This window comes from Rhinoderma darwinii, chromosome 1 (genome assembly GCF_050947455.1).
Source record: "Rhinoderma darwinii isolate aRhiDar2 chromosome 1, aRhiDar2.hap1, whole genome shotgun sequence".
In the NCBI taxonomy this organism is placed as follows: Eukaryota; Metazoa; Chordata; class Amphibia; order Anura; family Rhinodermatidae; genus Rhinoderma; species Rhinoderma darwinii.
In genome coordinates, this window is record NC_134687.1 from 254,325,053 (window position 1) to 254,346,968 (window position 21,916).

At 41.5% G+C, this 21,916-nt stretch overlaps 93 pseudogenes; all 93 read right to left on the bottom strand.

Moving 5' to 3' along the window:
- Positions 1-2,049: 2,049 nt before the first annotated feature.
- LOC142709466 (5S ribosomal RNA) lies at positions 2,050-2,168 on the bottom strand (annotated as a pseudogene).
- A 67-nt stretch (positions 2,169-2,235) lies between these two features.
- LOC142710082 (5S ribosomal RNA) lies at positions 2,236-2,354 on the bottom strand (annotated as a pseudogene).
- A 67-nt stretch (positions 2,355-2,421) lies between these two features.
- LOC142727646 (5S ribosomal RNA) lies at positions 2,422-2,540 on the bottom strand (annotated as a pseudogene).
- Positions 2,541-2,607: 67 nt separating this feature from the next.
- Positions 2,608-2,726, bottom strand: LOC142686709 (5S ribosomal RNA; annotated as a pseudogene).
- A 67-nt stretch (positions 2,727-2,793) lies between these two features.
- On the bottom strand, positions 2,794-2,912 carry LOC142737404 (5S ribosomal RNA; annotated as a pseudogene).
- Positions 2,913-2,979: 67 nt separating this feature from the next.
- Positions 2,980-3,098, bottom strand: LOC142737347 (5S ribosomal RNA; annotated as a pseudogene).
- A 67-nt stretch (positions 3,099-3,165) lies between these two features.
- LOC142737776 (5S ribosomal RNA) lies at positions 3,166-3,284 on the bottom strand (annotated as a pseudogene).
- Positions 3,285-3,351: 67 nt separating this feature from the next.
- LOC142673139 (5S ribosomal RNA) lies at positions 3,352-3,470 on the bottom strand (annotated as a pseudogene).
- Positions 3,471-3,537: 67 nt separating this feature from the next.
- LOC142738304 (5S ribosomal RNA) lies at positions 3,538-3,656 on the bottom strand (annotated as a pseudogene).
- A 253-nt stretch (positions 3,657-3,909) lies between these two features.
- Positions 3,910-4,028, bottom strand: LOC142736873 (5S ribosomal RNA; annotated as a pseudogene).
- Positions 4,029-4,095: 67 nt separating this feature from the next.
- Positions 4,096-4,214, bottom strand: LOC142735698 (5S ribosomal RNA; annotated as a pseudogene).
- A 67-nt stretch (positions 4,215-4,281) lies between these two features.
- Positions 4,282-4,400, bottom strand: LOC142735722 (5S ribosomal RNA; annotated as a pseudogene).
- Positions 4,401-4,467: 67 nt separating this feature from the next.
- LOC142709899 (5S ribosomal RNA) lies at positions 4,468-4,586 on the bottom strand (annotated as a pseudogene).
- Positions 4,587-4,653: 67 nt separating this feature from the next.
- Positions 4,654-4,772, bottom strand: LOC142700710 (5S ribosomal RNA; annotated as a pseudogene).
- Positions 4,773-4,839: 67 nt separating this feature from the next.
- Positions 4,840-4,958, bottom strand: LOC142695335 (5S ribosomal RNA; annotated as a pseudogene).
- A 67-nt stretch (positions 4,959-5,025) lies between these two features.
- LOC142684478 (5S ribosomal RNA) lies at positions 5,026-5,144 on the bottom strand (annotated as a pseudogene).
- A 253-nt stretch (positions 5,145-5,397) lies between these two features.
- LOC142711095 (5S ribosomal RNA) lies at positions 5,398-5,516 on the bottom strand (annotated as a pseudogene).
- A 253-nt stretch (positions 5,517-5,769) lies between these two features.
- Positions 5,770-5,888, bottom strand: LOC142729907 (5S ribosomal RNA; annotated as a pseudogene).
- A 67-nt stretch (positions 5,889-5,955) lies between these two features.
- Positions 5,956-6,074, bottom strand: LOC142710018 (5S ribosomal RNA; annotated as a pseudogene).
- Positions 6,075-6,141: 67 nt separating this feature from the next.
- On the bottom strand, positions 6,142-6,260 carry LOC142735712 (5S ribosomal RNA; annotated as a pseudogene).
- A 67-nt stretch (positions 6,261-6,327) lies between these two features.
- Positions 6,328-6,446, bottom strand: LOC142736631 (5S ribosomal RNA; annotated as a pseudogene).
- Positions 6,447-6,513: 67 nt separating this feature from the next.
- Positions 6,514-6,632, bottom strand: LOC142673913 (5S ribosomal RNA; annotated as a pseudogene).
- Positions 6,633-6,885: 253 nt separating this feature from the next.
- LOC142674928 (5S ribosomal RNA) lies at positions 6,886-7,004 on the bottom strand (annotated as a pseudogene).
- Positions 7,005-7,071: 67 nt separating this feature from the next.
- Positions 7,072-7,190, bottom strand: LOC142733244 (5S ribosomal RNA; annotated as a pseudogene).
- Positions 7,191-7,257: 67 nt separating this feature from the next.
- On the bottom strand, positions 7,258-7,376 carry LOC142737684 (5S ribosomal RNA; annotated as a pseudogene).
- Positions 7,377-7,443: 67 nt separating this feature from the next.
- LOC142737779 (5S ribosomal RNA) lies at positions 7,444-7,562 on the bottom strand (annotated as a pseudogene).
- A 66-nt stretch (positions 7,563-7,628) lies between these two features.
- Positions 7,629-7,747, bottom strand: LOC142708332 (5S ribosomal RNA; annotated as a pseudogene).
- A 67-nt stretch (positions 7,748-7,814) lies between these two features.
- Positions 7,815-7,933, bottom strand: LOC142684489 (5S ribosomal RNA; annotated as a pseudogene).
- A 253-nt stretch (positions 7,934-8,186) lies between these two features.
- Positions 8,187-8,305, bottom strand: LOC142711106 (5S ribosomal RNA; annotated as a pseudogene).
- A 253-nt stretch (positions 8,306-8,558) lies between these two features.
- On the bottom strand, positions 8,559-8,677 carry LOC142729918 (5S ribosomal RNA; annotated as a pseudogene).
- A 67-nt stretch (positions 8,678-8,744) lies between these two features.
- On the bottom strand, positions 8,745-8,863 carry LOC142729929 (5S ribosomal RNA; annotated as a pseudogene).
- Positions 8,864-8,930: 67 nt separating this feature from the next.
- LOC142710126 (5S ribosomal RNA) lies at positions 8,931-9,049 on the bottom strand (annotated as a pseudogene).
- Positions 9,050-9,116: 67 nt separating this feature from the next.
- Positions 9,117-9,235, bottom strand: LOC142735713 (5S ribosomal RNA; annotated as a pseudogene).
- A 67-nt stretch (positions 9,236-9,302) lies between these two features.
- LOC142736633 (5S ribosomal RNA) lies at positions 9,303-9,421 on the bottom strand (annotated as a pseudogene).
- A 67-nt stretch (positions 9,422-9,488) lies between these two features.
- On the bottom strand, positions 9,489-9,607 carry LOC142673924 (5S ribosomal RNA; annotated as a pseudogene).
- A 253-nt stretch (positions 9,608-9,860) lies between these two features.
- Positions 9,861-9,979, bottom strand: LOC142736634 (5S ribosomal RNA; annotated as a pseudogene).
- A 67-nt stretch (positions 9,980-10,046) lies between these two features.
- LOC142733255 (5S ribosomal RNA) lies at positions 10,047-10,165 on the bottom strand (annotated as a pseudogene).
- Positions 10,166-10,232: 67 nt separating this feature from the next.
- LOC142737685 (5S ribosomal RNA) lies at positions 10,233-10,351 on the bottom strand (annotated as a pseudogene).
- A 67-nt stretch (positions 10,352-10,418) lies between these two features.
- On the bottom strand, positions 10,419-10,537 carry LOC142737780 (5S ribosomal RNA; annotated as a pseudogene).
- A 66-nt stretch (positions 10,538-10,603) lies between these two features.
- Positions 10,604-10,722, bottom strand: LOC142671407 (5S ribosomal RNA; annotated as a pseudogene).
- Positions 10,723-10,789: 67 nt separating this feature from the next.
- LOC142737535 (5S ribosomal RNA) lies at positions 10,790-10,908 on the bottom strand (annotated as a pseudogene).
- Positions 10,909-10,975: 67 nt separating this feature from the next.
- LOC142710248 (5S ribosomal RNA) lies at positions 10,976-11,094 on the bottom strand (annotated as a pseudogene).
- A 67-nt stretch (positions 11,095-11,161) lies between these two features.
- On the bottom strand, positions 11,162-11,280 carry LOC142736401 (5S ribosomal RNA; annotated as a pseudogene).
- Positions 11,281-11,347: 67 nt separating this feature from the next.
- Positions 11,348-11,466, bottom strand: LOC142672191 (5S ribosomal RNA; annotated as a pseudogene).
- Positions 11,467-11,533: 67 nt separating this feature from the next.
- Positions 11,534-11,652, bottom strand: LOC142672753 (5S ribosomal RNA; annotated as a pseudogene).
- A 67-nt stretch (positions 11,653-11,719) lies between these two features.
- Positions 11,720-11,838, bottom strand: LOC142737405 (5S ribosomal RNA; annotated as a pseudogene).
- A 67-nt stretch (positions 11,839-11,905) lies between these two features.
- On the bottom strand, positions 11,906-12,024 carry LOC142669317 (5S ribosomal RNA; annotated as a pseudogene).
- Positions 12,025-12,091: 67 nt separating this feature from the next.
- LOC142671252 (5S ribosomal RNA) lies at positions 12,092-12,210 on the bottom strand (annotated as a pseudogene).
- Positions 12,211-12,277: 67 nt separating this feature from the next.
- LOC142672202 (5S ribosomal RNA) lies at positions 12,278-12,396 on the bottom strand (annotated as a pseudogene).
- Positions 12,397-12,463: 67 nt separating this feature from the next.
- LOC142736444 (5S ribosomal RNA) lies at positions 12,464-12,582 on the bottom strand (annotated as a pseudogene).
- Positions 12,583-12,649: 67 nt separating this feature from the next.
- LOC142688680 (5S ribosomal RNA) lies at positions 12,650-12,768 on the bottom strand (annotated as a pseudogene).
- A 67-nt stretch (positions 12,769-12,835) lies between these two features.
- Positions 12,836-12,954, bottom strand: LOC142736239 (5S ribosomal RNA; annotated as a pseudogene).
- A 252-nt stretch (positions 12,955-13,206) lies between these two features.
- Positions 13,207-13,325, bottom strand: LOC142736040 (5S ribosomal RNA; annotated as a pseudogene).
- A 67-nt stretch (positions 13,326-13,392) lies between these two features.
- On the bottom strand, positions 13,393-13,511 carry LOC142727740 (5S ribosomal RNA; annotated as a pseudogene).
- A 67-nt stretch (positions 13,512-13,578) lies between these two features.
- LOC142710350 (5S ribosomal RNA) lies at positions 13,579-13,697 on the bottom strand (annotated as a pseudogene).
- Positions 13,698-13,764: 67 nt separating this feature from the next.
- LOC142736156 (5S ribosomal RNA) lies at positions 13,765-13,883 on the bottom strand (annotated as a pseudogene).
- Positions 13,884-13,950: 67 nt separating this feature from the next.
- LOC142681147 (5S ribosomal RNA) lies at positions 13,951-14,069 on the bottom strand (annotated as a pseudogene).
- Positions 14,070-14,136: 67 nt separating this feature from the next.
- On the bottom strand, positions 14,137-14,255 carry LOC142736279 (5S ribosomal RNA; annotated as a pseudogene).
- A 67-nt stretch (positions 14,256-14,322) lies between these two features.
- Positions 14,323-14,441, bottom strand: LOC142727657 (5S ribosomal RNA; annotated as a pseudogene).
- A 67-nt stretch (positions 14,442-14,508) lies between these two features.
- Positions 14,509-14,627, bottom strand: LOC142669039 (5S ribosomal RNA; annotated as a pseudogene).
- A 67-nt stretch (positions 14,628-14,694) lies between these two features.
- On the bottom strand, positions 14,695-14,813 carry LOC142695158 (5S ribosomal RNA; annotated as a pseudogene).
- A 253-nt stretch (positions 14,814-15,066) lies between these two features.
- On the bottom strand, positions 15,067-15,185 carry LOC142736725 (5S ribosomal RNA; annotated as a pseudogene).
- Positions 15,186-15,438: 253 nt separating this feature from the next.
- LOC142678787 (5S ribosomal RNA) lies at positions 15,439-15,557 on the bottom strand (annotated as a pseudogene).
- A 67-nt stretch (positions 15,558-15,624) lies between these two features.
- On the bottom strand, positions 15,625-15,743 carry LOC142695998 (5S ribosomal RNA; annotated as a pseudogene).
- Positions 15,744-15,810: 67 nt separating this feature from the next.
- LOC142681158 (5S ribosomal RNA) lies at positions 15,811-15,929 on the bottom strand (annotated as a pseudogene).
- A 67-nt stretch (positions 15,930-15,996) lies between these two features.
- LOC142736280 (5S ribosomal RNA) lies at positions 15,997-16,115 on the bottom strand (annotated as a pseudogene).
- Positions 16,116-16,182: 67 nt separating this feature from the next.
- Positions 16,183-16,301, bottom strand: LOC142727669 (5S ribosomal RNA; annotated as a pseudogene).
- Positions 16,302-16,368: 67 nt separating this feature from the next.
- Positions 16,369-16,487, bottom strand: LOC142669044 (5S ribosomal RNA; annotated as a pseudogene).
- Positions 16,488-16,554: 67 nt separating this feature from the next.
- LOC142695169 (5S ribosomal RNA) lies at positions 16,555-16,673 on the bottom strand (annotated as a pseudogene).
- A 253-nt stretch (positions 16,674-16,926) lies between these two features.
- Positions 16,927-17,045, bottom strand: LOC142736726 (5S ribosomal RNA; annotated as a pseudogene).
- A 253-nt stretch (positions 17,046-17,298) lies between these two features.
- LOC142678798 (5S ribosomal RNA) lies at positions 17,299-17,417 on the bottom strand (annotated as a pseudogene).
- A 67-nt stretch (positions 17,418-17,484) lies between these two features.
- Positions 17,485-17,603, bottom strand: LOC142696009 (5S ribosomal RNA; annotated as a pseudogene).
- A 67-nt stretch (positions 17,604-17,670) lies between these two features.
- On the bottom strand, positions 17,671-17,789 carry LOC142727680 (5S ribosomal RNA; annotated as a pseudogene).
- Positions 17,790-17,856: 67 nt separating this feature from the next.
- Positions 17,857-17,975, bottom strand: LOC142669062 (5S ribosomal RNA; annotated as a pseudogene).
- Positions 17,976-18,042: 67 nt separating this feature from the next.
- LOC142729940 (5S ribosomal RNA) lies at positions 18,043-18,161 on the bottom strand (annotated as a pseudogene).
- Positions 18,162-18,414: 253 nt separating this feature from the next.
- Positions 18,415-18,533, bottom strand: LOC142678820 (5S ribosomal RNA; annotated as a pseudogene).
- A 67-nt stretch (positions 18,534-18,600) lies between these two features.
- Positions 18,601-18,719, bottom strand: LOC142737717 (5S ribosomal RNA; annotated as a pseudogene).
- Positions 18,720-18,786: 67 nt separating this feature from the next.
- LOC142698309 (5S ribosomal RNA) lies at positions 18,787-18,905 on the bottom strand (annotated as a pseudogene).
- Positions 18,906-19,158: 253 nt separating this feature from the next.
- Positions 19,159-19,277, bottom strand: LOC142737171 (5S ribosomal RNA; annotated as a pseudogene).
- Positions 19,278-19,344: 67 nt separating this feature from the next.
- On the bottom strand, positions 19,345-19,463 carry LOC142697940 (5S ribosomal RNA; annotated as a pseudogene).
- A 67-nt stretch (positions 19,464-19,530) lies between these two features.
- On the bottom strand, positions 19,531-19,649 carry LOC142676872 (5S ribosomal RNA; annotated as a pseudogene).
- Positions 19,650-19,716: 67 nt separating this feature from the next.
- LOC142669073 (5S ribosomal RNA) lies at positions 19,717-19,835 on the bottom strand (annotated as a pseudogene).
- Positions 19,836-19,902: 67 nt separating this feature from the next.
- Positions 19,903-20,021, bottom strand: LOC142710462 (5S ribosomal RNA; annotated as a pseudogene).
- A 67-nt stretch (positions 20,022-20,088) lies between these two features.
- Positions 20,089-20,207, bottom strand: LOC142676972 (5S ribosomal RNA; annotated as a pseudogene).
- A 67-nt stretch (positions 20,208-20,274) lies between these two features.
- LOC142716698 (5S ribosomal RNA) lies at positions 20,275-20,393 on the bottom strand (annotated as a pseudogene).
- Positions 20,394-20,460: 67 nt separating this feature from the next.
- Positions 20,461-20,579, bottom strand: LOC142691914 (5S ribosomal RNA; annotated as a pseudogene).
- A 67-nt stretch (positions 20,580-20,646) lies between these two features.
- LOC142704211 (5S ribosomal RNA) lies at positions 20,647-20,765 on the bottom strand (annotated as a pseudogene).
- Positions 20,766-20,832: 67 nt separating this feature from the next.
- Positions 20,833-20,951, bottom strand: LOC142733266 (5S ribosomal RNA; annotated as a pseudogene).
- Positions 20,952-21,018: 67 nt separating this feature from the next.
- Positions 21,019-21,137, bottom strand: LOC142724292 (5S ribosomal RNA; annotated as a pseudogene).
- Positions 21,138-21,204: 67 nt separating this feature from the next.
- Positions 21,205-21,323, bottom strand: LOC142710582 (5S ribosomal RNA; annotated as a pseudogene).
- Positions 21,324-21,390: 67 nt separating this feature from the next.
- On the bottom strand, positions 21,391-21,509 carry LOC142710702 (5S ribosomal RNA; annotated as a pseudogene).
- A 67-nt stretch (positions 21,510-21,576) lies between these two features.
- LOC142682548 (5S ribosomal RNA) lies at positions 21,577-21,695 on the bottom strand (annotated as a pseudogene).
- A 67-nt stretch (positions 21,696-21,762) lies between these two features.
- On the bottom strand, positions 21,763-21,881 carry LOC142682868 (5S ribosomal RNA; annotated as a pseudogene).
- Between the last annotated feature and the right edge of the window lie 35 nt (positions 21,882-21,916).

Genomic DNA, 21,916 nt, shown 5'->3' on the forward strand with positions numbered 1-21,916 from the left:
ACACATGACTTAGCACCAGAAAAGCTCCAGTAGGCCAAATGGTGGTCCTTTCCTTCTGAGCCCTCCCATGGGCCCAAAGGGCAGTTTATCACCACAAATGGGGTATTGCCGCACTAAGGACAAATTGGGCAACAAAATGGGGTATGTTGTTCCTTGTGAAAATAAGAAATTTTGATCAAAAATGACATCTTATTGGAAAAAATATCATTTTTTTCATTTCACAGCCCAATTCAAATAGGTGCTGTGAAAAAACTGTGCGGTCAAAATGATAACAAAAACCATAAATGAATTCCTTGAGGGGTGTAGTTTCCAAAATGGGGTCACTTCTGGTGGGTTTCCATTGCTTTGATACCTCTGGGGCTCTGCAAATGCAACATGGCACCCGAAAACCAATCCAGCAAAATCTGGACTCCAACAAACACATAGCGCTCCTTTCCGTCTGAGCCCTCCCATGGGCCCAAACGGCAGTTTATCACCACAAATGGGGTATTGCCGCACTAAGGACAAATTGGGCAACAAAATGGGGTATGTTGTTCCCTGTGAAAATAAGAAATTTTGATCAAAAATGACATCTTATTGGAAAAAATATAATTTTTTTCATTTCACAGCCCAATTCAAATAGGTGCTGTGAAAAACCTGTGCGGTCAAAATGATAACAAAAACCATAAATGAATTCCTTGAGGGGTGTAGTTTCCAAAATGGGGTCACTTCTGGTGGGTTTCCATTGCTTTGATACCTCTGGGGCTCTGCAAATGCGACATGGCACCCGAAAACCAATCCAGCAAAATCTGGACTCCAACAAACACATAGCGCTCCTTTCCTTCTGAGCCCTCCCATGGGCCCAAACGGCAGTTTATCACCACAAATGGGGTATTGCCGCACTAAGGACAAATTGGGCAACAAAATGGGGTATGTTGTTCCCTGTGAAAATAAGAAAATTTGATCAAAAATGACATTTTATTGGAAAAAATATCATTTTTTTCATTTCACAGCCCAATTCAAATAGGTGCTGTGAAAAAACTGTGCGGTCAAAATGATAACAAAAACCATAAATGAATTCCTTGAGGGGTGTAATTTCCAAAATGGGGTCACTTCTGGTGGGTTTCCATTGTTTTGATACCTCAACGCCTCTTCAAACCTGGCATGCTGCCTAAAATATATTCTAATAAAAAAGAGGCCTCAAAATGCACTAGGTGCTTCTTTGCTTCTAGGGCTTGTGTTTTAGTCCACGAGCGCAGTAGGGCCACATGTGGGACATTTCTAAAAACTGCAGAATCTGGACAATACATATTTAGTAGTGTTTCTCTGGTAAAACCTTCTCTGTTACTAAAAAAAAATTGAATAAAATTGAAATTCAGCAGAAAAAATGAAATTTGCAAATTTAATTTCCACTTTGCTTTAATTCCTGTGAAATGCCTGAAGGGTTAAAAAACTTTCTATATGCTGTTTTGAATACTTTGAGGGGTCTAGTTTTTAAAATGGGGTGTTTTATGGGGGTTTCTAATACATAGGCCCCTCAAATCCACTTCAGAACTGAACTGGCACCTTCAAAAAAAGGCTTTTGAAATTTTCTTAAGAATATGAGAAATTGCTGTTTATGTTCTAAGCCTTGTAACGTCCAAGAAAAATAAAAGAATGTTCAAAAAACGATGCCAATCTAAAGTAGACATATGGGAAATGTGAACTAGTAACTATTTTGGGTGGTATAACCGTCTGTTTTTCAAGCAGATGCCTTTAAATTCTGAAAAATGCTATTTTTTGTAAATTTTCTCTAAATTTTGCAATTTTTCACAAATAAAGACTGAATATATCGACCAAATTTTACCACGAACATGAAGCCCAAAGTGTCACGAGAAAACAATCTCAGAATCGCTTGGATAGGTTTAAGCATTCCGACGTTATTACCACATAAAGTGAAATATGTCAGATTTGAAAAATGGGCTCTGAGCCTTAAGGCCCAAACTAGGCTGCGTCCTTAAGGGGTTAAAAGCCTTAATCCATAGTCCTATTTAATCTATTGTGAAACAAAATCTAAACGACATAATAAAAATTCAACCGCACCACGGATTCCAAGACAGTCTCCCACACTGGTACTAGCGAGGCCTTAAGCTGTGTAACTGCTGCGTTCTGACGAGAGCAGGAACATTGAGCTTAGAATGGCCATTGACGTTTAATGCTTTAATCCATAGTCCTATTTAATCTATTGTGAAACAAAATCTAAACGACATAATAAAAAGTCAGCCGCATCACGGATTCCCAGACAGTCTCCCACACTGGTACTAGCGAGGCCTTAAGCTGTGTAACTTCTGCGATCTGACGAGAGCAGGCACATTCAGCTTAGAATGGCCATAGACATTAAATGCTTTAATCCATAGTCCTTTTTAATCGATTGTGAAACAAAATCTAAACAACATAATATAAAGTCAACCGCACCACGGATTCCCAGACAGTCTCCCACACTGGTACTAGCGAGGCCTTAAGCTGTGTAACTTCTGCGATCTGACGAGAGCAGGGACATTCAGCTTAGAATGGCCATTGACATCAAATGCTTTAATCCATAGTCCTTTTTAATCGATTGTGAAACAAAATCTAAACGACATAATAAAAATTCAACCACACCACGGATTCCCAGACAGTCTCCCACACTGGTACTAGCGAGGCCTTAAGCTGTGTAACTTCTGCGATCTGACGAGAGCAGGCACATTCAGCTTAGAATGGCCATAGACATTAAATGCTTTAATCCATAGTCCTTTTTAATCGATTGTGAAACATAATCTAAACGACATAATAAAAATTCAACCGCACCACGGATTCCCAGACAGTTTCCCACACTGGTACTAGCGAGGCCTTAAGCTGTGTAACTTCTGCGTTCTGACGAGAGCAGGCACATTCAGCTTAGAATGGCCATTGACGTTAAATGCTTTAATCCATAGTCCTATTTAATCTATTGTGAAACAAAATCTAAACGACATAATAAAAAGTCAACCGCACCACGGATTCCCAGACAGTCTCCCACACTGGTACTAGCAAAGCCTTAAGCTGTGTAACTTCTGCGATCTGACGAGAGCAGGCACATTCAGCTTAGAATGGCCATTGACATTAAATGCTTTAATCCATAGTCCTTTTTAATCGATTGTGAAACAAAATCTAAACGACATAATAAAAAGTCAACCGCACCACGGATTCCCAGACAGTCTCCCACACTGGTACTAGCGAGGCCATAAGCTGTGTAACTTCTGCGGTCTGACGAGAGCAGGCACATTCAGCTTAGAATGGCCATTGACATTAAATGCTTTAATCCATAGTCCTTTTTAATCGATTGTGAAACAAAATCTAAACAACATAATAAAAAGACAACCGCACCACGGATTCCCAGACAGTCTCCCACACTGGTACTAGCAAGGTCTTAAGCTGTGTAACTTCTGCGATCTGACGAGAGCAGGGACATTCAGCTTAGAATGGCCATTGCCATTAAATGCTTTAATCCATAGTCCTTTTTAATCGATTGTGAAACAAAATCTAAACGACATAATAAAAATTCAACCGCACCACAGATTCCCAGACAGTCTCCCACACTGGTACTAGCGAGGCCTTAAGCTGTGTAACTTCTGCGATCTGACGAGAGCAGGCACATTCAGCTTAGAATGGCCATTGACGTTAAATGCTTTAATCCATAGTCCTATTTAATCTATTGTGAAACAAAATCTAAACGACATAATAAAAAGTCAACCGCACCACGGATTCCCAGACACTCTCCCACACTGGTACTAGCGAGGGCTTAAGCTGTGTAACTTCTGCAATCTAACGAGAGGAGGCACATTCAGCTTAGAATTGCCATTGACATTAAATGCTTTAATCCATAGTCCTTTTTAATCGATTGTGAAACAAAATCTAAACGACATAATAAAAAGTCTACCGCACCACGGATTCCCAGACAGTCTCCCACACTGGTACTAGCGAGGCCTTAAGCTGTGTAACTTCTGCGTTCTGACGAGAGCAGGCACATTCAGTTTAGAATGGCCATTGACGTTAAATGCTTTAATCCATAGTCCTATTTAATCTATTGTGAAACAAAATCTAAACGACATAATAAAAAGTCAACCGCACCATGGATTCCCAGACAGTCTCCCACACTGGTACTAGCGAGGCCTTAAGCTGCGTAACTTCTGCGATCTGACGAGAGCAGGCACATTCAGCTTAGAATGGCCATTGACATTAAATGCTTTAATCCACAGTCCTTTTTAATCGATTGTGAAACAAAATCTAAACGACATAATAAAAAGTCAACCGCACCACGGATTCCCAGACAGTCTCCCACACTGGTACTAGCGAGGCCTTAAGCTGTGTAACTTCTGTGTTCTGACGAGAGCAGGCACATTCAGCTTAGAATGGCCATTGACGTTAAATGCTTTAATCCATAGTCCTATTTAATCTATTGTGAAACAAAATCTAAACGACATAATAAAAAGTCAACCGCACCACGGATTCCCAGACAGTCTCCCACACTGGTACTAGCGAGGCCTTAAGCTGTGTAACTTCTGCGATCTGACGAGAGCAGGCACATTCAGCTTAGAATGGCCATTGACATTAAATGCTTTAATCCATAGTCCTTTTTAATCGATTGTGAAACAAAATCTAAACGACATAATAAAAATTCAACCGCTCCACGGATTCCCAGACAGTCTCCCACACTGGTACTAGCGAGGACTTAAGCTGTGTAACTTTTGCGATCTGACGAGAGCAGGCACATTCAGCTTAGAATGGCCATTGACGTTAAATCCTTTAATCCATAGTCCTATTTAATCTATTGTGAAACAAAATCTAAACGACATAATAAAAAGTCAACCGCACCACAGATTCCCAGACAGTCTCCCACACTGGTACTAGCGAGGCGTTAAGCTGTGTAACTTCTGCGATCTAACGAGAGCAGGCACATTCAGCTTAGAATGGCCATTGACATTAAATGCTTTAATCCATAGTACTTTTTAATCGATTGTGAAACAAAATCTAAACGACATAATAAAGAGTCAACCGCACCACGGATTCCCAGACAGTCTCCCACACTGGTACTAGCGAGGCCTTATGCTGTGTAACTTCTGCGATCTGAAGAGAGCAGGCACATTCAGCTTAGAATGGCCATTAACATTAAAAGCCTTAATCCATAGTCCTATTTAATCTATTGTGAAACAAAATCTAAACAACATAATAAAAAGTCAACCGCACCACGGATTCCCAGACAGTCTCCCACACTGGTACTAGCGAGGCGTTAAGCTGTGTAACTTCTGCGATCTAACAAGAGCAGGGACATTCAGCTTAGAATGGCCATTGACATTAAAGGCTTTAATCCATAGTCCTTTTTAATCGATTGTGAAACAAAATCTAAACGACACAATAAAAATTCAACCGCACCACGGATTCTCAGACAGTCTCCCACACTGGTACTAGCGAGGCCTTAAGCTGTGTAACTTCTGCGATCTGACGTGAGCAGGCACATTCAGCTTAGAAGGGCCATTGACATTAAATCCTTTAATCCATAGTCCTATTTAATCTATTGTGAAACAAAATCTAAACGACATAATAAAAAGTCAACCACACCACGGATTCCCAGACAGTCTCCCACACTGGTACTAGCGAGGCGTTAAGCTGTGTAACTTCTGCGAACTAACGAGAGCAGGCACATTCAGCTTAGAATGGCCATTGACATTAAATGCTTTAATCCATAGTCCTTTTTAATCGATTGTGAAACAAAATCTAAACGACATAATAAAAAGTCAACCGCACCACGGATTCCCAGACAGTCTCCCACACTGGTACTAGCGAGGCCTTAAGCTGTGTAACTTCTGCGATCTGACGAGAGCAGGCACATTCAGCTTAGAATGGCCATTAACATTAAAAGCCTTAATCCATAGTCCTTTTTAATCGATTGTGAAACAAAATCTAAACGACATAATAAAAAGTCAACCGCACCACGGATTCCCAGACAGTCTCCCACACTGGTACTAGCGAGGCCTTAAGCTGTGTAACTTCTGCGATCTGACGAGAGCAGGCACATTCAGCTTAGAATGGCCATTGACATTAAAAGCCTTAATCCATAGTCCTATTTAATCTATTGTGAAACAAAATCTAAACAACATAGTAAAAAGTCAACCGCACCACGGATTCCCAGACAGTCTCCCACACTGGTACTAGCGAGGCCTTAAGCTGTGTAACTTCTGCGATCTGACGAGAGCAGGGACCTTCAGCTTAGAATGGCCATTGACATTAAATGCTTTAATCCATAGTCCTTTTTAATCGATTGTGAAACAAAATCTAAACGACATAATAAAAATTCAACCGCACCACGGATTCCCAGACAGTCTCCCACACTGGTACTAGCGAGGCCTTAAGCTGTGTAACTTCTGCGATCTGACGAGAGCAGGCACATTCAGCTTAGAATGGCCATTGACATTAAATGCTTTAATCCATAGTCCTTTTTAATCGATTGTGAAACAAAATCTAAACGACATAATAAAAAGTCAACCACACTACGGATTCCCAGACAGTCTCCCACACTGGTACTAGCGAGGCCTTAAGCTGTGTAACTTCTGCGATCTGACGAGAGCAGGCACATTCAGCTTAGAATGGCCATTGACATTAAATGCTTTAATCCATAGTCCTTTTTAATCGATTGTGAAACAAAATCTAAACGACAAAATAAAAAGTCAACCGCACCACGGATTCCCAGACAGTCTACCACACTGGTTCTAGCGAGGCCTTAAGCTGTGTAACTTCTGCGATCTGACGAGAGTAAAAACATTCAGCTTAGAATGGCCATTGACATTAAATGCTTTAATCCATAGTCCTTTTTAATCGATTGTGAAACAAAATCTAAACGACATAATAAAAATTCAACCGCACCACGGATTCCCAGACAGTCTCCCACACTAGTACTAGCGAGGCCTTAAGCTGTGTAACTTCTGTGATCTGACGAGAGCAGGCACATTCAGCTTAGAATGGCCATTGACGTTAAATGCTCTAATCCATAGTCCTATTTAATCTATTGTGAAACAAAATCTAAACGACATAATAAAAAGTCAACCACACCACGGATTCCCAGACAGTCTCCCACACTGGTACTAGCGAGGCCTTAAGCTGTGTAACTTCTGCGATCTGACGAGAGCAGGCACATTCAGCTTAGAATGGCCATTGACATTAAAAGCCTTAATCCATAGTCCTATTTAATCTATTGTGAAACAAAATCTAAACAACATAGTAAAAAGTCAACCGCACCACAAATTCCCAGACAGTCTCCCACACTGGTACTAGCGAGGCCTTAAGCTGTGTAACTTCTGCGATCTGACGAGAGCAGGGACATTCAGCTTAGAATGGCCATAGACATTAAATGCTTTAATCCATAGTCCTTTTTAATCGATTGTGAAACAAAATCTAAACGACATAATAAAAATTCAACCGCACCACGGATTCCCAGACAGTCTCCAACACTGGTACTAGCGAGGCCTTAAGCTGTGTAACTTCTGCGTTCTGACGAGAGCAGGCACATTCAGCTTAGAATGGCCATTGACATTAAATGCTTAATCCATAGTCCTTTTTAATCGATTGTGAAACAAAATCTAAACGACATAATAAAAATTCAACCGCACCACGGATTCCCAGACAGTCTCCCACACTGGTACTAGCGAGGCGTTAAGCTGTGTAACTTCTGCGATCTAACGAGAGCAGGCACATTCAGCTTAGAATGGCCATTGACATTAAATGCTTTAATCCATAGTACTTTTTAATCGATTGTGAAACAAAATCTAAACGACATAATAAAGAGTCAACCGCACCACGGATTCCCAGACAGTCTCCCACACTGGTACTAGCGAGGCCTTATGCTGTGTAACTTCTGCGATCTGAAGAGAGCAGGCACATTCAGCTTAGAATGGCCATTAACATTAAAAGCCTTAATCCATAGTCCTATTTAATCTATTGTGAAACAAAATCTAAACAACATAATAAAAAGTCAACCGCACCACGGATTCCCAGACAGTCTCCCACACTGGTACTAGCGAGGCGTTAAGCTGTGTAACTTCTGCGATCTAACAAGAGCAGGGACATTCAGCTTAGAATGGCCATTGACATTAAAGGCTTTAATCCATAGTCCTTTTTAATCGATTGTGAAACAAAATCTAAACGACACAATAAAAATTCAACCGCACCACGGATTCTCAGACAGTCTCCCACACTGGTACTAGCGAGGCCTTAAGCTGTGTAACTTCTGCGATCTGACGTGAGCAGGCACATTCAGCTTAGAAGGGCCATTGACATTAAATCCTTTAATCCATAGTCCTATTTAATCTATTGTGAAACAAAATCTAAACGACATAATAAAAAGTCAACCACACCACGGATTCCCAGACAGTCTCCCACACTGGTACTAGCGAGGCGTTAAGCTGTGTAACTTCTGCGAACTAACGAGAGCAGGCACATTCAGCTTAGAATGGCCATTGACATTAAATGCTTTAATCCATAGTCCTTTTTAATCGATTGTGAAACAAAATCTAAACGACATAATAAAAAGTCAACCGCACCACGGATTCCCAGACAGTCTCCCACACTGGTACTAGCGAGGCCTTAAGCTGTGTAACTTCTGCGATCTGACGAGAGCAGGCACATTCAGCTTAGAATGGCCATTAACATTAAAAGCCTTAATCCATAGTCCTTTTTAATCGATTGTGAAACAAAATCTAAACGACATAATAAAAAGTCAACCGCACCACGGATTCCCAGACAGTCTCCCACACTGGTACTAGCGAGGCCTTAAGCTGTGTAACTTCTGCGATCTGACGAGAGCAGGCACATTCAGCTTAGAATGGCCATTAACATTAAAAGCCTTAATCCATAGTCCTATTTAATCTATTGTGAAACAAAATCTAAACGACATAATAAAAAGTCAACCGCACCACGGATTCCCAGACAGTCTCCCACACTGGTACTAGCGAGGCCTTAAGCTGTGTAACTTCTGCGATCTGACGAGAGCAGGCACATTCAGCTTAGAATGGCCATTGACATTAAAAGCCTTAATCCATAGTCCTATTTAATCTATTGTGAAACAAAATCTAAACAACATAGTAAAAAGTCAACCGCACCACGGATTCCCAGACAGTCTCCCACACTGGTACTAGCGAGGCCTTAAGCTGTGTAACTTCTGCGATCTGACGAGAGCAGGGACCTTCAGCTTAGAATGGCCATTGACATTAAATGCTTTAATCCATAGTCCTTTTTAATCGATTGTGAAACAAAATCTAAACGACATAATAAAAATTCAACCGCACCACGGATTCCCAGACAGTCTCCCACACTGGTACTAGCGAGGCCTTAAGCTGTGTAACTTCTGCGATCTGACGAGAGCAGGCACATTCAGCTTAGAATGGCCATTGACATTAAATGCTTTAATCCATAGTCCTTTTTAATCGATTGTGAAACAAAATCTAAACGACATAATAAAAAGTCAACCACACTACGGATTCCCAGACAGTCTCCCACACTGGTACTAGCGAGGCCTTAAGCTGTGTAACTTCTGCGATCTGACGAGAGCAGGCACATTCAGCTTAGAATGGCCATTGACATTAAATGCTTTAATCCATAGTCCTTTTTAATCGATTGTGAAACAAAATCTAAACGACAAAATAAAAAGTCAACCGCACCACGGATTCCCAGACAGTCTACCACACTGGTTCTAGCGAGGCCTTAAGCTGTGTAACTTCTGCGATCTGACGAGAGTAAAAACATTCAGCTTAGAATGGCCATTGACATTAAATGCTTTAATCCATAGTCCTTTTTAATCGATTGTGAAACAAAATCTAAACGACATAATAAAAATTCAACCGCACCACGGATTCCCAGACAGTCTCCCACACTGGTACTAGCGAGGCCTTAAGCTGTGTAACTTCTGCGATCTGACGAGAGCAGGCACATTCAGCTTAGAATGGCCATTGACGTTAAATGCTCTAATCCATAGTCCTATTTAATCTATTGTGAAACAAAATCTAAACGACATAATAAAAAGTCAACCACACCACGGATTCCCAGACAGTCTCCCACACTGGTACTAGCGAGGCCTTAAGCTGTGTAACTTCTGCGATCTGACGAGAGCAGGCACATTCAGCTTAGAATGGCCATTGACATTAAAAGCCTTAATCCATAGTCCTATTTAATCTATTGTGAAACAAAATCTAAACAACATAGTAAAAAGTCAACCGCACCACAAATTCCCAGACAGTCTCCCACACTGGTACTAGCGAGGCCTTAAGCTGTGTAACTTCTGCGATCTGACGAGAGCAGGGACATTCAGCTTAGAATGGCCATAGACATTAAATGCTTTAATCCATAGTCCTTTTTAATCGATTGTGAAACAAAATCTAAACGACATAATAAAAATTCAACCGCACCACGGATTCCCAGACAGTCTCCAACACTGGTACTAGCGAGGCCTTAAGCTGTGTAACTTCTGCGTTCTGACGAGAGCAGGCACATTCAGCTTAGAATGGCCATTGACATTAAATGCTTAATCCATAGTCCTTTTTAATCGATTGTGAAACAAAATCTAAACGACATAATAAAAATTCTACCGCACCACGGATTCCCAGACAGTCTCCAACACTGGTACTAGCGAGGCCTTAAGCTGTGTAACTTCTGCGTTCTGACGAGAGCAGGCACATTCAGCTTAGAATGGCCATTGACGTTAAATACTTTAATCCATAGTCCTATTTAATCTATTGTGAAACAAAATCTAAACGACATAATAAAAAGTCAACCGCACCTCGGATTCCCAGACAGTCTCCCACACTGGTACTAGCGAGGCCTTAAGCTGTGTAATTTCTGCGTTCCGACGAGAGCAGGGACATTCAGCTTAGAAAGGCCATTGACGTTAAATGCTTTAATCCATAGTCCTATTTAATCTATTGTGAAACAAAATCTAAACGACATAATAAAAAGTCAACCGCACCACGGATTCCCAGACAGTCTCCCACACTGGTACTAGCGAGGCCTTAAGCTGTGTAACTTCTGCGATCTGACGAGAGCAGGCACATTCAGCTTAGAATGGCCATTGACATTAAATGCTTTAATCCATAGTCCTTTTTAATCGATTGTGAAACAAAATCTAAACGACATAATAAAAAGTCAACCACACCACGGATTCCCAGACAGTCTCCCACACTGGTACTAGCGAGGCCTTAAGCTGTGTAACTTCTGCGGTCTGACGAGAGCAGGCACATTCAGCTTAGAATGGCCATTGACATTAAATGCTTTAATCCACAGTCCTTTTTAATCGATTGTGAAACAAAATCTAAACAACATAATAAAAAGTCAACCGCACCACGGATTCCCAGACAGTCTCCCACACTGGTACTAGCAAGGCCTTAAGCTGTGTAACTTCTGCGATCTGACGAGAGCAGGGACATTCAGCTTAGAATGGCCATTGCCATTAAATGCTTTAATCCATAGTCCTTTTTAATCGATTGTGAAACAAAATCTAAACGACATAATAAAAATTCAACCGCACCACAGATTCCCAGACAGTCTCCCACACTGGTACTAGCGAGGCCTTAAGCTGTGTAACTTCTGCGATCTGACGAGAGCAGGGACATTCAGCTTAGAATGGCCATTGACATTAAATGCTTTAATACATAGTCCTTTTTAATCGATTGTGAAACAAAATCTAAACGACATAATAAAAATTCAACCGCACCACGGATTCCCAGACAGTTTCCCACACTGGTACTAGCGAGGCCTTAAGCTGTGTAACTTCTGCGTTCTGACGAGAGCAGGCACATTCAGCTTAGAATGGCCATTGACGTTAAATGCTTTAATCCATAGTCCTATTTAATCTATTGTGAAACAAAATCTAAACGACATAATAAAAAGTCAACCGCACCACGGATTCCCAGACAGTCTCCCACACTGGTACTAGCAAAGCCTTAAGCTGTATAACTTCTGCGATCCGACGAGAGCAGGCACATTCAGCTTAGAATGGCCATTGACATTAAATGCTTTAATCCATAGTTCTTTTTAATCGATTGTGAAACAAAATCTAAACGACATAATAAAAAGTCAACCGCACCACGGATTCCCAGACAGTCTCCCACACTGGTACTAGCGAGGCCTTAAGCTGTGAAACTTCTGCGGTCTGACGAGAGCAGGCACATTCAGCTTAGAATGGCCATTGACATTAAATGCTTTAATCCATAGTCCTTTTTAATCGATTGTGAAACAAAATCTAAACAACATAATAAAAAGTCAACCGCACCACGGATTCCCAGACAGTCTCCCACACTGGTACTAGCAAGGCCTTAAGCTGTGTAACTTCTGCGATCTGACGAGAGCAGGGACATTCAGCTTAGAATGGCCATTGCCGTTAAATGCTTTAATCCATAGTCCTTTTTAATCGATTGTGAAACAAAATCTAAACGACATAATAAAAAGTCAACCGCACCACGGATTCCCAGACAGTCTCCCACAGTGGTACTAGCGAGGCCTTAAGCTGTGTTACTTCTGCGATCTGACGAGAGCAGGCACATTCAGCTTAGAATGGCCATTGACATTAAATGCTTTAATCCATAGTCCTTTTTAATCGATTGTGAAACAAAATCTAAACGACATAATAAAAAGTCAACCGCACCTCGGATTCCCAGACAGTCTCCCACACTGGTACTAGCGAGTCCTTAAGCTGTGTAACTTCTGCGATCTGACGAGAGCAGGGACATTCAGCTTAGAATGGTGATTGACATTAAATGCTTTAATCCATAGTCCTTTTTAATCGATTGTGAAACAAAATCTAAACGACATAATAAAAATTCAACCGCACCACGGATTCCCAGACAGTCTCCCACACTGGTACTAGCGAGGCCTTAAGCTGTGTAATTTCTGCGATCTGACGAGAGCAGGCACATTCAGCTTAGAATGGCCATTGACATTAAATGCTTTAATCCACAGTCCTTTTTAATCGATTGTGAAACAAAATCTAAACAACATAATAAAAAGTCAACCGCACCACGGATTCCCAGACAGTCTCCCACACTGGTACTAGCGAGTCCTTAAGCTGTGTAACTTCTGCGATCTACGAGAGCAGGCACATTCAGCTTAGAATGGCCATTGACATTAAAAGCCTTAATCCATAGTCCTATTTAATCTATTGTGAAACAAAATCTAAACAACATAGTAAAAAGTCAACCGCACCACGTATTCCCAGACAGTCTGCCACACTGGTACTAGCGAGGCCTTAAGCTGTGTAACTTCTGCGATCTGACGAGAGCAGGCACATTCAGCTTAGAATGGCCATTGACATTAAATACTTTAATCCATAGTCCTTTTTAATCGATTGTGAAACAAAATCTAAACGACATAATAAAAAGTCAACCGCACCACGGATTCCCAGACAGTCTCCCACACTGGTACTAGCGAGGCCTTAAGCTGTGTAACTTCTGCGTTCTGACGAGAGCAGGCACATTCAGCTTAGAATGGCCATTGACGTTAAATGCTTTAATCCATAGTCCTATTTAATCTATTGTGAAACAAAATCTAAACGACATAATAAAAAGTCAACCGCACCACGGATTCCCAGACAGTCTCCCACACTGGTACTAGCGAGGCCTTAAGCTGTGTAACTTCTGCGATCTGACGAGAGCAGGCACATTCAGCTTAGAATGGCCATTGACATTAAATGATTTAATCCATAGTCCTTTTTAATCGATTGTGAAACAAAATCTAAACGACATAATAAAAAGTCAACCGCTCCACGGATTCCCAGACAGTCTCCCACACTGGTACTAGCGAGGACTTAAGCTGTGTAACTTCTGCGATCTGACGAGAGCAGGCACATTCAGCTTAGAATGGCCATTGACGTTAAATCTTTTAATCCATAGTCCTATTTAATCTATTGTGAAACAAAATCTAAACGACATAATAAAAAGTCAACCGCACCACGGATTCCCAGACAGTCTCCCACACTGGTACTAGCGAGGCGTTAAGCTGTGTAACTTCTGCGATCTAACGAGAGCAGGCACATTCAGCTTAGAATGGCCATTGACGTTAAATGCTTTAATCCATAGTCCTATTTAATCTATTGTGAAACAAAATCTAAACGACATAATCAAAAGCCAACCACACCACGGATTCCCAGACAGTCTCCCACACTGGTACTAGCGAGGCCTTAAGCTGTGTAACTTCTGCGATCTGACGAGAGCAGGCACATTCAGCTTAGAATGGCCATTGACATTAAATGCTTTAATCCATAGTACTTTTTAATCGATTGTGAAACAAAATCTAAACGACATAATAAAAAGTCAACCGCACCACGGATTCCCAGACAGTCTCCCACACTGGTACTAGCGAGGCCTTAAGCTGTGTAACTTCTGCGATCTGACGAGAGCAGGGACATTCAGCTTAGAATGGCCATTGACATTAAATGCTTTAATCCATAGTCCTTTTTAATCGATTGTGAAACAAAATCTAAACGACATAATAAAAAGTCAACCGCACCACGGATTCCCAGACAGTCTCCCACACTGGTACTAGCGAGTCCTTAAGCTGTGTAACTTCTGCGATCTGACGAGAGCAGGCACATTCAGCTTAGAATGGCCATTGACGTTAAATGCTTTAATCCATAGTCCTATTTAATCTATTGTGAAACAAAATCTAAACGACTTAATAAAAAGTCAACCGCACCACGGATTCCCAGACAGTCTCCCACACTGGTACTAGCGAGGCGTTAAGCTGTGTAACTTCTGCGATCTAACGAGAGCAGGCACATTCAGCTTAGAATGGCCATTAACATTAAAAGCCTTAATCCATAGTCCTATTTAATCTATTGTGAAACAAAATCTAAACAACATAATAAAAAGGCAACCGCACCACGGATTCCCAGACAGTCTCCCACACTGGTACTAGCGAGGCGTTAAGCTGTGTAACTTCTGCGATCTAACAAGAGCAGGGACATTCAGCTTAGAATGGCCATTGACATTAAAGGCTTTAATCCATAGTCCTTTTTAATCGATTGTGAAACAAAATCTAAACGACACAATAAAAATTCAACCGCACCACGGATTCCCAGACAGTCTCCCACACTGGTACTAGCGAGGCCTTAAGCTGCGTAACTTCTGCGATCTGACGAGAGCAGGCACATTCAGCTTAGAATGGCCATTAACATTAAAAGCCTTAATCCATAGTCCTATTTAATCTATTGTGAAACAAAATCTAAACGACATAATAAAAAGTCAACTGCACCACGGATTCCCAGACAGTCTCCCACACTGGTACTAGCGAGGCGTTAAGCTGTGTAACTTCTGCGATCTAACAAGAGCAGGGACATTCAGCTTAGAATGGCCATTGACATTAAAGACTTTAATCCATAGTCCTTTTTAATCGATTGTGAAACAAAATCTAAACGACACAATAAAAATTCAACCGCACCACGGATTCCCAGACAGTCTCCCACACTGGTACTAGCGAGGCCTTAAGCTGTGTAACTTCTGCGTTCTGACCAGAGCAGGCACATTCAGCTTAGAATGGCCATTGACGTTAAATGCTTTAATCCATAGTCCTATTTAATCTATTGTGAAACAAAATCTAAACGACATAATCAAAAGTCAACCACACCATGGATTCCCAGACAGTCTCCCACACTGGTACTAGCGAGGCCTTAAGCTGTGTAACTTCTGCGATCTAAAGAGAGCAGGCACATTCAGCTTAGAATGGCCATTGACATTAAATGCTTTAATCCATAGTACTTTTTAATCGATTGTGAAACAAAATCTAAACGACATAATAAAAAGTCAACCGCACCACGGATTCCCAGACAGTCTCCCACACTGGTACTAGCGAGGCGTTAAGCTGTGTAACTTCTGCGATCTAACGAGAGCAGGCACATTCAGCTTAGAATGGCCATTGACGTTAAATGCTTTAATCCATAGTCCTATTTAATCTATTGTGAAACAAAATCTAAACGACATAATCAAAAGCCAACCACACCACGGATTCCCAGACAGTCTCCCACACTGGTACTAGCGAGGCCTTAAGCTGTGTAACTTCTGCGATCTGACGAGAGCAGGCACATTCAGCTTAGAATGGCCATTGACATTAAATGCTTTAATCCATAGTACTTTTTAATCGATTGTGAAACAAAATCTAAACGACATAATAAAAAGTCAACCGCACCACGGATTCCCAGACAGTCTCCCACACTGGTACTAGCGAGGCCTTAAGCTGTGTAACTTCTGCGATCTGACGAGAGCAGGGACATTCAGCTTAGAATGGCCATTGACATTAAATGCTTTAATCCATAGTCCTTTTTAATCGATTGTGAAACAAAATCTAAACGACATAATAAAAAGTCAACCGCACCACGGATTCCCAGACAGTCTCCCACACTGGTACTAGCGAGTCCTTAAGCTGTGTAACTTCTGCGATCTGACGAGAGCAGGCACATTCAGCTTAGAATGGCCATTGACGTTAAATGCTTTAATCCATAGTCCTATTTAATCTATTGTGAAACAAAATCTAAACGACTTAATAAAAAGTCAACCGCACCACGGATTCCCAGACAGTCTCCCACACTGGTACTAGCGAGGCGTTAAGCTGTGTAACTTCTGCGATCTAACGAGAGCAGGCACATTCAGCTTAGAATGGCCATTAACATTAAAAGCCTTAATCCATAGTCCTATTTAATCTATTGTGAAACAAAATCTAAACAACATAATAAAAAGGCAACCGCACCACGGATTCCCAGACAGTCTCCCACACTGGTACTAGCGAGGCGTTAAGCTGTGTAACTTCTGCGATCTAACAAGAGCAGGGACATTCAGCTTAGAATGGCCATTGACATTAAAGGCTTTAATCCATAGTCCTTTTTAATCGATTGTGAAACAAAATCTAAACGACACAATAAAAATTCAACCGCACCACGGATTCCCAGACAGTCTCCCACACTGGTACTAGCGAGGCCTTAAGCTGCGTAACTTCTGCGATCTGACGAGAGCAGGCACATTCAGCTTAGAATGGCCATTAACATTAAAAGCCTTAATCCATAGTCCTATTTAATCTATTGTGAAACAAAATCTAAACGACATAATAAAAAGTCAACTGCACCACGGATTCCCAGACAGTCTCCCACACTGGTACTAGCGAGGCGTTAAGCTGTGTAACTTCTGCGATCTAACAAGAGCAGGGACATTCAGCTTAGAATGGCCATTGACATTAAAGACTTTAATCCATAGTCCTTTTTAATCGATTGTGAAACAAAATCTAAACGACACAATAAAAATTCAACCGCACCACGGATTCCCAGACAGTCTCCCACACTGGTACTAGCGAGGCCTTAAGCTGTGTAACTTCTGCGTTCTGACCAGAGCAGGCACATTCAGCTTAGAATGGCCATTGACGTTAAATGCTTTAATCCATAGTCCTATTTAATCTATTGTGAAACAAAATCTAAACGACATAATCAAAAGTCAACCACACCATGGATTCCCAGACAGTCTCCCACACTGGTACTAGCGAGGCCTTAAGCTGTGTAACTTCTGCGATCTAAAGAGAGCAGGCACATTCAGCTTAGAATGGCCATTGACATTAAATGCTTTAATCCATAGTACTTTTTAATCGATTGTGAAACAAAATCTAAACGACATAATAAAAAGTCAACCGCACCACGGATTCCCAGACAGTCTCCCACACTGGTACTAGCGAGGCCTTAAGCTGTGTAACTTCTGCGATCTGACGAGAGCAGGGACATTCAGCTTAGAATGGCCATTGACATTAAATGCTTTAATCCATAGTCCTTTTTAATCGATTGTGAAACAAAATCTAAACGACATAATAAAAAGTCAACCGCACCACGGATTCCCAGACAGTCTCCCACACTGGTACTAGCGAGTCCTTAAGCTGTGTAACTTCTGCGATCTGACGAGAGCAGGCACATTCAGCTTAGAATGGCCATTGACGTTAAATGCTTTAATCCATAGTCCTTTTTAATCGATTGTGAAACAAAATCTAAACGACATAATAAAAAGTCAACCGCACCACGGATTCCCAGACAGTCTCCCACACTGGTACTAGCGAGGCCTTAAGCTGTGTAACTTCTGCGATCTGACGAGAGCAGGCACATTCAGCTTAGAATGGCCATTAACATTAAAAGCCATAATCCATAGTCCTATTTAATCTATTGTGAAACAAAATCTAAACGACATAATAAAAAGGCAACCGCACCACGGATTCCCAGACAGTCTCCCACACTGGTACTAGCGAGGCGTTAAGCTGTGTAACTTCTGCGATCTAACAAGAGCAGGGACATTCAGCTTAGAATGACCATTGACATTAAAGGATTTAATCCATAGTCCTTTTTAATCGATTGTGAAACAAAATCTAAACGACACAATAAAAATTCAACCGCACCACGGATTCCCAGACAGTCTCCCACACTGGTACTAGCGAGGCCTTAAGCTGTGTAACTTCTGCGTTCTGACCAGAGCAGGCACATTCAGCTTAGAATGGCCATTGACGTTAAATGCTTTAATCCATAGTCCTATTTAATCTATTGTGAAACAAAATCTAAACGACTTAATAAAAAGTCAACAGCACCACGGATTTCCAGACAGTCTCCCACACTGGTACTAGCGAGGCCTTAAGCTGTGTAACTTCTGCGATCTGACGAGAGCAGGCACATTCAGCTTAGAATGGCCATTGACATTAAATGCTTTAATCCATAGTCCTTTTTAATCGATTGTGAAACAAAATCTAAACGACATAATAAAAAGTCAACCGTACCATGGATTCCCAGACAGTCTCCCACACTGGTACTAGAGAGGCCTTAAGCTGTGTAACTTCTGCGATCTGACGAGAGCAGGCACATTCAGCTTAGAATGGCCATTGACATTAAATCCTTTAATCCATAGTCCTATTTAATCTATTGTGAAACAAAATCTAAACGACATAATAAAAAGTCAACCGCACCACGGATTCCCAGACAGTCTCCCACACTGGTACTAGCGAGGCGTTAAGCTCTGTAACTTCTGCGATCTAACGAGAGCAGGCACATTCAGCTTAGAATGGCCATTGACATTAAATGCTTTAATCCATAGTCCTTTTTAATCGATTGTGAAACAAAATCTAAACGACATAATAAAAAGTCAACCGCACCACGTATTCCCAGACAGTCTCCCACACTGGTACTAGCGAGGCCTTAAGCTGTGTAACTTCTGCGATCTGACGAGAGCAGGCACATTCAGCTTAGAATGGCCATTACCATTAAAAGCCTTAATCCATAGTCCTATTTAATCTATTGTGAAACAAAATCTAAACGACATAATAAAAAGTCAACCGCACCACGGATTCCCAGACAGTCTCCCACACTGGTACTAGCGAGGCGTTAAGCTGTGTAACTTCTGCGATCTGACCAGAGCAGGTACATTCAGCTTAGAATGGCCATTGACGTTAAATGCTTTAATCCATAGTCCTATTTAATCTATTGTGAAACAAAATCTAAACGACATAATCAAAAGTCAACCACACCACGGATTCCCAGACAGTCTCCCACACTGGTACTAGCGAGGCCTTAAGCTGTGTAACTTCTGCAATCTGACGAGAGCAGGGACATTCAGCTTAGAATGGCCATTGACATTAAATGCTTTAATCCATAGTCCTTTTTAATCGATTGTGAAACAAAATCTAAACGACATAATAAAAAGTCAACCGCACCACGGATTCCCAGACAGTCTCCCACACTGGTACTAGCGAGTCCTTAAGCTGTGTAACTTCTGCGATCTGACGAGAGCAGGCACATTCAGCTTAGAATGGCCATTGACGTTAAATGCTTTAATCCATAGTCCTATTTAATCTATTGTGAAACAAAATCTAAACGACTTAATAAAAAGTCAACCGCACCACGGATTCCCAGACAGTCTCCCACACTGGTACTAGCGAGGCCTTAAGCTGTGTAACTTCTGCGATCTGACGAGAGCAGGCACATTCAGCTTAGAATGGCCATTGACATTAAATGTTTTAATCCATAGTCCTTTTTAATCGATTGTGAAACAAAATCTAAACGACATAATAAAAAGTCAACCGTACCATGGATTCCCAGACAGTCTCCCACACTGGTACTAGCGAGGCCTTAAGCTGTGTAACTTCTGCGATCTGACGAGAGCAGGCACATTCAGCTTAGAATGGCCATTGACATTAAATCCTTTAATCAATAGTCCTATTTAATCTATTGTGAAACAAAATCTAAACGACATAATAAAAAGTCAACCGCACCACGGATTCCCAGACAGTCTCCCACACTGGTACTAGCGAGGCCTAAAGCTGTGTAACTTCTGCGATCTGACGAGAGCAGGCACTTTCAGCTTAGAATGGCCATTAACATTAAAAGCCTTAATCCATAGTCCTATTTAATCTATTGTGAAACAAAATCTAAACAACATAATAAAAAGTCAACCGCACCACGAATTCCCAGACAGTCTCCCACACTGGTACTAGCGAGGGCTTAAGCTGTGTAACTTCTGCGATCTGACGAGAGCAGGCACATTCAGCTTAGAATGGACATTGACATTAAAAGCCTTAATCCATAGTCCTATTTAATCTATTGTGAAACAAAATCTAAACAACATAATAAAAAGTCAACCGCACCACGGATTCCCAGACAGTCTCCCACACTGGTACTAGCGAGGCCTTAAGCTGTGTAACTTCTGCGTTCTGACCAGAGAAGGCACATTCAGCTTAGAATGGCCATTGACGTTAAATGCTTTAATCCATAGTCCTATTTAATCTATTGTGAAACAAAATCTAAACGACATAATAAAAAGTCAACCACACCACGGATTCCCAGACAGTCTCCCACACTGGTACTAGCGAGGCCTTAAGCTGTGTAACTTCTGCGATCTGACGAGAGCAGGCACATTCAGCTTAGAATGGCCATTGACATTAAATGCTTTAATCCATAGTACTTTTTAATCGATTGTGAAACAAAATCTAAACGACATAATAAAAAGTCAACCGCACCACGGATTCCCAGACAGTCTCCCACACTGGTACTAGCGAGGCCTTAAGCTGTGTAATTTCTGCGATCTGACGAGAGCAGGGACATTCAGCTTAGAATGGCCATTGACATTAAATGCTTTAATCCATAGTCCTTTTTAATCGATTGTGAAACAAAATCTAAACGACATAATAAAAAGTCAACCGCACCACGGATTCCCAGACAGTCTCCCACACTGGTACTAGCGAGGCCTTAAGCTGTGTAACTTCTGCGATCTGACGAGAGCAGGCACATTCAGCTTAGAATGGCCATTGACGTTAAATGCTTTAATCCATAGTCCTATTTAATCTATTGTGAAACAAAATCTAAACGACTTAATAAAAAGTCAACCGCACCACGGATTCCCAGACAGTCTCCCACACTGGTACTAGCGAGGCCTTAAGCTGTGTAACTTCTGCGATCTGACGAGAGCAGGCACATTCAGCTTAGAATGGCCATTGACAATAAATGCTTTAATCCATAGTCCTTTTTAATCGATTGTGAAACAAAATCTAAACGACATAATAAAAAGTCAACCGCACCATGGATTCCCAGACAGTCTCCCACACTGGTACTAGCGAGGCCTTAAGCTGTGTAACTTCTGCGATCCGACGAGAGCAGGGACATTCAGCTTAGAATGGCCATTGACATTAAATGCTTTAATCCATAGTCCTTTTTAATCGATTGTGAAACAAAATCTAAACGACATAATAAAAATTCAACCGCACCACGGATTCCCAGACAGTCTCCCACACTGGTACTAGCGAGGACTTAAGCTGTGTAACTTCTGCGATCTGACGAGAGCAGGCACATTCAGCTTAGAATGGCCATTGACGTTAAATCCTTTAATCCATAGTCCTATTTAATCTA